Source organism: Callorhinus ursinus, unplaced genomic scaffold (genome assembly GCF_003265705.2).
Source record: "Callorhinus ursinus isolate GAN/ISIS: 27379988/994484 unplaced genomic scaffold, GSC_fseal_2.0 scaffold56, whole genome shotgun sequence".
Lineage (NCBI taxonomy): Eukaryota > Metazoa > Chordata > Mammalia > Carnivora > Otariidae > Callorhinus > Callorhinus ursinus.
This window is the reverse complement of record NW_027397118.1, coordinates 9,353,340-9,366,516: the sequence shown is the minus strand read 5'-3', so window position 1 is coordinate 9,366,516 and position 13,177 is coordinate 9,353,340.

The window sequence follows — 13,177 nt, the reverse complement described above, 5'->3', positions numbered from 1 at the left end:
CACATGCAGAAGAATGAAACTGGACCATTTCCTTACACCACACACAAAAATAGACTCCAAATGGTTGAAAGACCTAAACGTGAGACAGGAGTCCATCCAAATCCTAAAGGAGAACAGAGGCAGCAACCTCTTCGACCTCAGCCGCAGCAACTTCTTCCTAGAAACAACGCCAAAGGAAAGGGAAGCCAGGGCAAAAATGAACTACTGGGATTTCATCAAGATAAAAAGCTTTTGCACAGCAAAAGAAACAGTCCACAAAACCAAAAGACAACCAACAGAATGGGAGAAAATATTTGCAAATGACATATCAGATAAAGGGTTAGTATCCAAAATCTATAAAGAACTTATCAAACTCAACACCCAAAGAACCAATAATCCAATCAAGAAACGGGCAGAAGACATGAACAGACATTTTTCCAAAGAAGACATCCAAATGGCCAACAGGCACATGAAAAAGTGCTCAACATCGCTCGGCATCAGGGAAATCCAAATCAAAACCTCAATGAGATACCACCTCACACCCGTCAGAATGGCTAAAATTAACAAGTCAGGGAACGACAGATGTTGGCGGGGATGCGGAGAAAGGGGAACCCTCCTACACTGTTGGTGGGAAAGGAAGCTGGTGCAGCCACTCTGGAAAACAGTATGGAGGTTCCTCAAAAAGTTGAAAATAGAGCTACCATACGATCCAGCAATTGCACTACTGGGTATTTACCCCAAAGACACAAATGTAGGGATCCGAAGGGATACATGCACCCCAATGTTTATAGCAGCAATGTCCACAATAACCAAACTGTGGAAAGAGCCAAGATGTCCATCAACAGATGAATGGATAAAGAAGATGTGGTGTCAGTTTGGTTATTGTGGACATTGTAGCCATCAAAGGAATGAGATCTTGCCATTTGCAACGACATGGATGGAACTGGAGGGTGTTATGCTGAGTGAAATAAGTCAATCAGAGAAAGACATGTATCATATGACCTCACTGATATGAGGAATTCTTAATCTCAGGAAACAAACTGAGGGTTGCTGGTGTGTTGGGGGGTGGGAGGGATGGGTGGCTGAGTGTTAGACATTGGGGAGGGTATGTGCTATGGTGAGCGCTGTGAATTGTGCAAGACTGTTGAATCACAGATCTGTCCCTCTGAAACAAATAATGCAATATATGTTAAGAAAAAAAAAGAAGATAGCAGGAAGGGAAGAATGAAGAGGAGTAAATTGGAGGGGGAGATGAACCATGAGAGACGATGGACTCTGAAAAACAACCTGAGGGTTCTAGAGGGGAGGGTCGTGGGGGATGGGTTAGCTTTGTGATCGGTATTAAGGAGGGCACGTTCTGCCTGGAGCACTGGGTGTTATGCACAAACAATGAATCATGGAACACTACATCAAAGACTAATGATGTAATGTATGGTGATTAACATAACAATAAAAAATTTAAAGAAAAAATAAAAATAAAGAGCAATGCTATCAGCAACAGCTGATTGACTGCTTGGTCATCAGTGCTGCTGAAAGAGAAAGACAGCTGCCATTGTGTGCTAGTTGACCTGCTCTCAGAGAAGGTGACTTAGCTGATAGACACAGCAAAGTGGCTTACACTGGGAAAGGGAGACCTGTTGTAAAAGCTGAGGGGAAGCCCATTTGCCTCAGTGGTTCATCCCATTTGACCTGGTGGGTATTGGCTCAGAGACTGGGGATGGGGGGGCCTAAGAGTAACCATATCTTCCTTGAGTTTCATTCTAAATTGGGATCTACAGCTGCAGCCATCCTTTTCCAGGCTGTTTTGCACTTCCTTTACTGGACTATGTGTGTCTGGTAAATAATAGGTGTCCATTAAATACCCATTCAATAGCAAGAAAATTTTACTAGATGGTCCCTATGTGCCCTGCACTTGACTAATTGCCAGAGACTTGGAGATGAACAATGTAGAACACAAACTGAACCCTCGTGCACAGTCAATGAGAATGTAAATTGGTGCAGCCACTATGGGAAACAATATGGAGGTTCTTCAAAAAATTAAAAAGAGAAATATCATGTGATCCAACAATTCTACTATGTTTACCCAATGAAAACATTAATTTGAAAAGACATATGCACCCTTATGTTTATTGCAGCATTACTTACAGTAGCCAAGATATGGAAGCAACCTAAGTGTCCACTGATAGACGAATGGATAATGATACACACACACACAATGGAATATTACTCAGCCATAAAAAAGAAGATCTTGCCATTTGCGACAACATAGATGGACCTAGAGGGTATTGTGCTAAGTAAAATAAGTCAGGCAGACAAAGACCAGAACCATATAAGTTCACTTATAATGTGGAATCTAAAAACAAAACAAATGAAAAAAAAAAACCAAACAGACAAAAAACAGACTCTTAAATATAGAGAACAAACTGGTTGTTGCCAAAGGGGAGGTGGGTGGGAGGTGAGCAAAATAGATAAAGGGGATTAAGAGGTACAAACTTCTAGTTATAAAATAAATAAATCATGGAGGTGAAAAATACAGCGTAGAGAATATAGTCAATAATATTGTAAAAACATTATATGTTGACAGATGGCGACTACACTTAACATGATGACCATTAAGTAATATATAGAATTGTTGAATGAACATGTTATATACCTGAAACTAATATAACATTGTATGTTAATTATACCTCAGCAAAAAAAGATACAACACGGTTATCAAATGAACAGAAAGAAAGCGAGTGCAAGAGCAAGAGAAACAGACACAGTGAGACAGAGATAAAGGGAAGAATTATATCCTGAGAGTTCTTCAAAAGATTGGTATGGTTAACAATGTTGGGGAGAAAAAAAATCCTTCAAGGTTCTTTTGGCTGGTCTAAGATTTAAATTGACATGAGAGAGATTAACAGAAGAAAATCAAATTTAATTACATACATCAAGGGGTTCCATAAAAATATGAGGCACAGGTAGTGAGACAATTGAGGCTTCTATGCCATCTAGAGCTAAGGAGAAGAGTGGAAGTGTCTGGGACTTCAAAGGTAAGGAAGACAATTCACAGAAAGATGAAAAGGAGTAAATGTTTGGTTAACATATGTTTGCTAAGCCACTCATAAACAATGAGATTTAAAGAGGAATTTTAACAGACTTCGCTAAGTTCCATTCTATCTACCACACCTAGTTCATACTATACTGTAGTTATCGACAGTGATAGCTCCCTTCCAGGAGCAGGTCTTCTAGCTAAATCCTTTTAGGTAGTTGGCGGAAGGTTAAAGGTCTTCTTCAGCCTTCATATTCGTCACAATAATCAGCCTAAATAATCCACACACCACAGAGATACATTTTGCGTTGGAAAATTTTGCTTCCCTACAATAATGTCACAAAAAGACAAATATAATCAGAGAAAGAAAGGCAAAGATAGTTATATAGAAAGAGTGAGTACTAAATTATGAGTTAATTAAAAGGTTATGGCCATAGTAAGGGAATAATAATGGCTGTTCTGAAATTTTTTCAGTATAACATCATCTTAATGCTTAATGGTGTAGAAACTCAACAGCCTAAATCATGTATAGGAGCAATCCCAGAGTAACTTTCTGATGAACTTCTTAACCTTGCTTGCATAGCTTAGGCAACATCGGAGTAGCCACCAAACTGTACAGAATTTGAGGACCCAAAATGCCATTGTGACCCCATAAGATACAAAATAGGAGCATATGGGGTGAGGCACTACATGAAGTTCTAGTCCAAATCTGTCTCACACCGGGACCACATGGTGGCCATTGACCCTGTTCCTGAATTTATTATTGGAATGTCTGTGGGACCAGTAGCTTTGGAATCCTCAAGTTGGCTCCTTGACTTATGGAATAAAAGCTATTATAATAGGAAAGACCAAGTAGGATCCCCCCAAATTGCTCATAATCCCCCCAACTCTTGACCAGAGAAATGAATCAAAAACAGCATATCACATCTTAAAGAGCAGGATGGTTAGTGCCACGCAAGGACTTAAAGGATGCAGGGGTGGTGGTCTCCATTTAACTCATAAGTCTGTCTTCTGTAAAAACAAGATGGGTCCTAACAGATGACAGCACTACTACAAATTTAACCAAATAGTAGCCCTAGTTACACTATGCTGGATGTAGTATCTTTACTAGAACATGTTAACATGTAATATATATAATGCAGCCATTATTTGGCAAATGCGTTATTTCAATACCTATCATAAAGGAGACTCAGAAGTAATTAGCTCTCTTACAGGATGGACACCAGTATACATTCACAGTCTTACCCCAGCCAGAGCTGTGCTAGTCCTGCTTTCTATTACAGTATAGTCTGAAAGGATATTCCAAAGATTATCACATTGGCCCACTATATAGATGACATCATGTTAAGTGGACCTAATGAGCAAGAAGGGCAAATATTCTAGACATCTCATTAAGATATATAATCTAGAAAGTAGGAGGAAAAAACCCACAAAAATCCAAAGGCCTGTTATTTTAGTGAAGTTTTTAGTCCAGTGGTCTGGGGCATTCTGGAATATCACATCAAAAGGAAAGGACAAGTTATTAAACATTGAACCTCTTACCACTAAAAAACCAGAGATTCTTTCAGGTTTTGGAATAACATAAATCATGCTCAGGAATACAACTTTGCCTTATTTATTGGGTAACATGGAAGCCACTGGTGGGTCCAGAGAAAGAAAAAGGATCTGAAGAAGGTTCAGACTGTGGTATAAGCAGCCCTGCTTGGACCACATTACCTGACAGAGTCTGTGATACTAAGGTATCTGTGATAGGGGGAAATGTGTGTAGTAGAAGCACTGCAGAGCAGACCCTTATATTTCCAGAGCAAGGCCATGCCATTCACAGCAGAGAACTATAGACCACTTAAAAAGAGCTCCTGGCATGCTACTGGGCCCTGGTAGAGACTGATTATCTGACCATGGCACATCAAGTGACCTTACAACCAGAACTTTCCATCATCTGCTGGACTTTCAGGCTCACCAAGTCATAATTCATTTGGGCTCAGCACCAGTGCATTTTAACCTGGCTGGTTAAGGGTTGGAAGGAGAAAGGCTGGAAGAGCAAGAATAAAGAGCTCTGGAACAGAGATATGTGAATAGATATGAGAGTGGGTACAGAGCATAAGGATCTTTGTATTGTAAGCTAACACCCACCAGAAAACATCCACTGCAGAAGAAACACAAAAGAACCAAGTAGATAGGATGATTCAGCTAGTATGTGTCAGCCAGCCCCTGGCTTGCCCACCCCAGTGCTTGTGCAATGGGTTCATGAATGGAATAACAATGAAATAATCATGGTGGCAGAAATGGAGGCTACACATGACCCAACAGCATGGACTCCCTCTTTCCAAGGCTGATCTAGCTACAACCACTGACGAATGTCTCACTGCCAGCTATAGAAACTAACACTAACCAGTCACTTTGAAGGCAAGTTGATTAATTGAACTTCTTCTACCTGGGAAGGAACAGCAATTCATCTTGACTAACAATGACATACATCATGGATATTGGTTTGCTTTTCCTGTCCATAGGGGCAAGGCCAGTACTGCAATCCAAGGGCTCCTAGAACATCTGACTAGTGACATAGGATTCCACGTAACATTACCTCAGACCCAAGATGCACTGTATATCAAAGACAGTGCAATGGTGGGCACATGACCATGGCATCCATGCTCCTGTCATTTCCCACACCACATAGAAGCTGCTGGGTGATAGAGCAATGATATGGTTTCTTGAAGGCACAGCTGAAGAAGCAGTCTATAGGTGACATTCTCAAAGAGAGTTTCATCCCTTAAAATGTGGTACACACTTTAAATCAATGGCCATTCTGTGCTGGTATGTCCCCAAGAGGTGGGATACATGGATCAGGAAAATGGAAGTAAGAGTGGTACTATTCAACATCACTTCGGTGTTTATGCTTCTGTCCATGCAACTTTAGGCTCTGTGGGTTTAGAGGCTCTGTTTCCTAGAGAGCAAATAATTCCATCAAGGGGCTACAATTGGAGTTCCACTAAACTGAAATCTATTGTTACCACCTGGTTGGTTTGGTATCCTCTTGCCAGGAAACCATCTATCACAGTAGTTACCATGAGGGTAAGGATGATTGATCCTGCCCATTAAGAAATAGAAGGACTCCTACTACATAATTCTGGCAGGGATGAATATCTTTGGCATCCAGATAATACACTGGGGCATCTCTTGTTACTCTCATACCCAGTTTTAACTATAAATGTGCAAGGACAGCAACCATGGTCTGCTAAAGACACAGAAACTACATCTCAGACCCTTAAGAAATGAGGTTGTGGGTTAACTCTCTCCCAGCCCCTGCCAGGTAAGCCTCTGAAACCATCAGAAATGCTGACCAAGCCTAGAGACAGGGGAATTTTGAAAGCAGAGTGGAAAAGGTAGATTATGAGTACCAGTCATGGCCTCAGCAAACCCAAAGGAGATTATAGTTTGCCCCACTCCTTTTGTGAGTATCCCCAAAAATGATGACCAACGAGAATCCTAGAGAAGCTGTGACCCAAGGGAGAAACTTTAAAAAGTACATATTCTGGTGATGCTCATCTCCAAGGATTAAGATAAAAATCCCCAAACATTTATAAAAATAAAAATACAAGTAGCCTTAAAAGGAATAAAAATCTGACCACAAGCAGACTTCTCATTAGCAATATGAGGTGCTGGAAATTAAGATACAATGCCCTCAATATTTTTAGGGGAAATTATTCTAAGCCTAGAATTTTTTTTAAAGATTTTATTTATTTGACAGAGAGAGAGAGAGAGCACAAGCAGGGGGGGCTGCAGACAGAGGGAGAAGCAGGCTCTCCATGGAGCAGGGAGCCTGATGTGGGGCTCGATCCCAGGACCCTGGCATCATGACCCGAGCCAAAGGCGGATGCACAACTGACTGAGCCACACAGGACCTCTCAGCCTAGAATTCTATATCCAATATCAAGTGTAATGTTAGAAATTAAACATATTAAAACTCATAAAATTCATCACCAATGTACCATTTCTGAAAAAATATAACTTGAGGATGAGCTATAATAAAGTTAATCAAGAAATGTGAACACTTGGTATACCATAAACAGTGGTGTTCTGGCTAGTTACTATTGTTTCATAACAAATCACCCCAAATTTAGAGGGGTAAAGCAACAATTTTATTATGTTCAAGGATATGGGTCAGGAATTTGGATAGGACAGAGCAAAGATTGCTTGTCTCTGCTCTTCACTATCTGGGGCCTCAGCAAAAGACTCAAAGGCTGGAGATGACTCAACAGGTAAGAGCTGGAATCATCTGGAGACATATTCCCTCAGATGTGGTTGATACTGGTAGACTGGAAGCTCAGTAAGGCAATCAGCCAAAACATCTACTACAGAACTCTCCATGTGGTCTCTCCACATGAGCTACTGTGGTTCAAAGAATGAAACTACCAAGACAGTATTGCAGAAGGCTATCACATTTTTATGATCTGGGCTCAAAAGTCACATAGCATCACTTCCACTGTACTCAACTAACCAAGGCATTCACAGAGGTACACCCAGATTCAGGGAGATGTGGGTGTCACTGTAAGAAGAGCTTGGCAGATAGGAAGCTCTGTTGTGGCCAACATTGGAAAATACATTATGTCATAGCAGTGAGCAAGGAAATTAATAACATCATAGTCAAGTCTATGTAACTACCAGTGAAGTAACTGTGAGGCATAATGCAATTGTGAAGAATGGAAATTTCTCAAGTATGAGCATAATGTAAAAAGAAAAAAAACATAAAACTAAGAATCCATATGATTTCAAAATAATGTGGGTGTCAGGGATGGAACTGGAAGAGAAAGTGTAAAAGTGTGCTAAAGGTCTTGTACATTTGAGTGGTTAAAGATAGAGATTACTTCTACATATGAAAATAAGACTTATGGGGGAGGAGCCAGATGGCAGAGGAGTATAGGACCTAAATTTCATCTGGACCCAGGAATTCAGCTAGATAGATTTCAAACCATTCTGAACACCTACGAACTCAACAGGGGATCGAAGAAAAGAATACCAGCAACTCTCTGAACAGAAAAGCGACCACTTTCTGGAAAGTAGGACATGCAGAGAAATGAATCTGAGGTGATACTCAGGAAGATAGACCGCAAGGGATGGGGGCCTCCATCAGCCACTACCGGCAAGTGATAGAGCAGCAGAGCACAAAATCGGAACTATTAGAATTCTGCTCTGCTGAGGGACATCACTCCAGTGGCTAAGCAGGAAGTGGAACCCTCACTGGGACAGTGTGGTCTCAGGACCCTCGGGGTCACAGAAAGACTGGGGTGCCTTAGTGCAGCAGAGCTCCCAGGTATCAGAGTGGGGAAGCCAGTGCAGAGACGGAGTTGAGGAGTGGGCTTTCAGCTTGGGGTTGCCATAAACCATGGTCCGCGGCAGTCAGGCCACTGTTCTTCCAGCAGGGACCCAACAAGTGGCAAATCTGGGGAGATTCCCCTTCCTACCCCAGGAGGAGCAGCGCGGGAGTGCACCACAGGAATCTGCTGGGTTTGGAGACTCCAAATGCGGTTGGGTGCCAGAGAAAGAAATGCTCGGTCACAGGCCAGGAGAGCACGGAGTGGGGCCAGAGACAAGGGAGACAGGAGTGATTGACTGCTTTTCTCTGGGGGTGAACAGTGAGGAGTGGGGCCCCGAGCTCTCGGCTCCTCCGGGGTGGAGATTGGGAGGCAGCCATTTTCACTCTCATCCTCCAAATCTGTATGGAAAGCTTGCAGGAAACAAAAGCTCCCCAGAGCAAAAGTGAGCAGATTACTTAGCCCAGCCCCCAGCAAGGGTGGGGCAATTCCACCTCTGGCAAAGACATTTGAGAACCACTGCAACAGGCCCTTCCCGCAGAAGATCGGCAAGAATAGCCAGCCAAGACCAAGTTTACCGATCAATGAGAACGGCAAAACTCTGGCACGAGGGGAATACGGCACATAGAATTCATGGTTTTTTCCCCGTGATACTTTAGTCTTTCAAAGTTAATTTTTTTAATTTTCTTTTTTCTTTTTCTATTTTTGTTGAATTTTTCTTTTTCCCTTTTTCAACCAACATCTTATCAATCCCTTTTTAAAAATTTTTTTAATTGTTCATTTTTAGAGGCATATTCTATACCTTCATAATAGTTAACCTTATTTTTGGTGTATAGATCTAAGTTGTTCTTTCTTTAAAATTTTGGGATACAGTTTCTTCTAACAGATCAAAATATACCCTAAATCTCTAGTGTATGGCTTTGTTCTAGTCTCCTGCCTTATCACATTCTCTCCCTTTGTTTTTTTTTCATTTCTCTTCTTTTTTTTCAAACTTCTTATCTTATCAATTCCTTTTATAAAATCTTTTATACTTTTCATCTTTACAATCATATTCCATTCTTTCATCGTATTTACCCTTATTTTTTATATTTTTTATTGTTATGTTAATCACCATATATTACATCATTAGTTTTTGACGTAGTGTTCCATGATTCACTGTTTGTTCATAACATCCAGTGCTCCATGCAGAATATGCCCGCTTTAATACCCATCACCAGGCTAACCTATCCCCCTATCCTCCTCCCCTCTAGAACCCTCAGTTTGTTTTTCAGAGCCCATCATCTCTCATAGTTCGTCTCCCCCTCTGACTTACTCCCCTTCATTCTTCCTCTCCGGCTATCTTCTTCTTTTTCTTTATTCTTAAAATATGTTGCGTTATTTGTTTCAGAAGACCAGATGTGTGATTCAAAGTCTTGCACAATTCACAGCACTCACCATAGCACATACCCTCCGCAATCTCTATCACCCAGCCACCCCATCACTCGCACCCCCAACCACTCCAGTAACACTCAGTTTGTTTCCTGAGATTAAGAATTCCTCATATCAGTGAGGTCATATGATCCATGTCTTTCTCTGATTGACTTATTTCACTCAGCATAACACCCTCCAGTTCCATCCACGTCGTTGCAAATGGCAAGATCTCATTCCTTTTGATGGCTGCATAATATTCCATTGTGTATATATACCACCTCTTCTTTACCATTCATCTGTCGATGGACATCTTGGCTCTTTCCAAAGTTTGGCTATGGGGACATTGCTGCTATAAACATTGGGGTGCACGTACCCCTTCGGGTCCCTACATTTGTATCTTTGGGGTAAATATCCAGTAGGGCAATTGCTGGATCGAATGGTAGCTCTAATTTCAACTGTTTGAGGAACCTCCATACTGTTTTCCAGAGGGGTTGCACCAGCTTGCATTCCCACCAACAGTGTAGGAGGTTCCCCTTTCTCCACATCCCCGCCAACATCTGTCGTTCCCTGACTTGTTCATTTTAGCCATTCTGGCGGGGGTGAGGTGGTATCTCATTGAGGTTTTGATTTGGATTTCCCTGACGCCGAGCGATGTTGAGCACTTTTTCATGTGCCTGTTGGCCATTTGGATGTCTTCTTTGGAAAAATGTCTGTTCTTGTCTTCTGCCCATTTCTTGATTGGATTATTTGTTCTTTGGGTGTTGAGTTTGATAAGTTCCTTATAGATTTTGGATACTAGCCCTTTACCTGATATGTCATTTGCAAATATTTTCTCCCATTCTGTCGGTTGTCTTTTGGTTTTGTGGACTGTTTCTTTTGCTGTGCAAAAGCTTTTTATCTTGATGAAATCCCAATAGTTCATTTTTGCCCTGGCTTCCTGTGCCTTTAGTGATGTTTCTAGGAAGAAGTTGCTGCGGCTGATGTCGAAGAGGTTGCTACCTCTGTTCTCCTTTAGGATTTGGATGGACTCCTGTCTCACGTTTAGGTCTTTCAACCATTTGGAGTCTATTTTTGTGTGTGGTGTAAGGAAACGGTCCAGTTTCATGCTTCTGCAGGTGGCTGTCCAATTTTCCCAACACCATTTGTTGAAGAGACTGTCTTTTTTCCACTGGACTTTCTTTCCTGCTTTGTCAAACATAAGTTGACCATAGACTTCAGGGTTCATTTCAGGGCTCTCGATTCTGTTCCATTGATCTATGTGTCTGTTTTTGTGCCAGTACCATACTGTCTTGATGATGACAGCTTTGGAATAGAGCTGGAAGTCCGGAATTGTGATGCCGCCAGCTTTGCTTTTCTTTTTCAATATTCCTCTGGCTATTCGGGGTCTCTTCTGGTTCCATACAAATTTTAGGATTATTTGTTCCATTTCTTTGAAAAAAGTGGATGGTATTTTGATGGGGATGGCATTGCATGTGTAGATTGCTCTAGGTAGCATTGACATCTTCACAATGTTGGTTCTTCCAATCCATGAGCATGGAACGTTTTTCCATTTCTTTGTGTCTTCTTCAATTTCTTTCCTGAGTATTTTATAGTTTTCTGAGTACAAATCCTTTGCCTCTTTGGTTAAATTTATTCCTAGGTATCTTATGGTTTTGGGTGCAATTGTGAATGGGATCGACTACTTGATTTTTTTAAATTTTTTATTGTTATGTTAATCACCATATATTACATATTTTGATTTGGTGTAGTGTTCCATGATTTATTGTTTGTTCATAACACCCAGTGATCCATGCAGAATGTGCCCTCCTTAATACCCATCACCAGGCTAACACATCCCCCTACCCTCCTCCCCTCTAGAAACCTCCGTTTGTTTTTCAGAGTCCATCATCTCTCCTGGTTCTTCTCCCCCTCTGACTTACTCCCCTTCATTCTTCCTCTCCGGCTATCTTCTTCTTTTTCTTTTTTCTTAAAATATGTTGCGTTATTTTTTCAGAAGTATAGATCTGTGATTCAACAGTCTTACACAATTCACAGCGCTCACCGTAGCACATACCCTCCCCAATGTCTATCACCCAGCCACCGCATCCCTCCCACCCCCGACCACTCCAGCAACCCTCAGTTTGTTCCTGAGATTAAGAATTCCTCATATCAGTGAGGTCATATGATCCATGTCTTTCTCTGATTGACTTATTTCACTCAGCATAACACCCTCCAGTTCCATCCACGTCGTTGCAAATGGCAAGATCTCATTCCTTTTGATGGCTGCATAATATTCCATTGTGTATATATACCACCTCTTCTTTATCCATTCATCTGTCGATGGACATCTTGGCTCTTTCCACAGTTTGGCTATTGTGGACATTGCTGCTATAAACTTTGGGGTGCACGTACCCCTTCGGGTCCCTACATTTGTATCTTCGGGGTAAATACCCAGGAGTGCAATTGCTGGATCGAATGGTAGCTCTAATTTCAACTGTTTGAGGAACCTCCATACTGTTTTCCAGAGGGGTTGAACCAGCTTGCATTCCCAAAAACAATGTAGGAGGGTTCACCTTTCTCCACATCCCCGCCAACATCTTCGACTCCTTGATTTGTCTCTCTTCTCTCTTGTTGTTGGTGTATAGGAATGCCACTGATTTCTGTGCATTGATTTTATAGCCTGCTACTTGACTGAATTCCTGGATGAGTTCTAGCAGTTTTGGGATCGAGTCTTTTGGGTTTTCCACATACAGTATCACATCATCTGCAAAGAGTGAGAGTTTGACTTCCTCTTTGCCGATTTGGATGCCTTTGATTTCTTTTTGTTGTCTGATTGCTGTGGCTAGGACTTCTAATACTATGTTGAATAGCAGTGGTGAGAGTGGACATCCCTGCCGCGTTCCTGACCTTAGGGGAAAGGCTCTCAGCCTTTCCCCATTGAGAATGATACTCGCTGTAGGTTTTTCATAGATGGCTTTTATGATATTGAGGTATGTACCCTCTATCCCTATACTCTGAAGAGTTTTGATCAAGAAAGGATGCTGTACTTTATCATATGCTTTTTCTGCATCTATTGAGAGGATCCTATGATTCTTGTTCTTTCTTTTGTTCCTGTATTGTATCACGTTGATTGATTTGCGGATGTTGAACCAGCCTTGCAGCCCAGGGATAAATCCCCCTTGGTCGTGGTGAATAATCCTTTTAATGTACTGTTGGATCCTATTGGCTAGTATTTTGGTGAGAATTTTTGCATCCATGTTCATCAAGGATATTGGTCTGTAATTCTCCTTTTTGATGGGGTCTTTGTCTGGTTTTGGGATCAAGGTAATGGTGGCCTCATAAAATGAATTTGGAAGTTTTCCTTCCATTTCTATTTTTTGGAACAGTTTCAGAAGAATAGGTATTAATTCTTCTTTAAATGTCTGATAGAATTCCCCTGGGAAGCCATCTGGCCCTGGGCTTT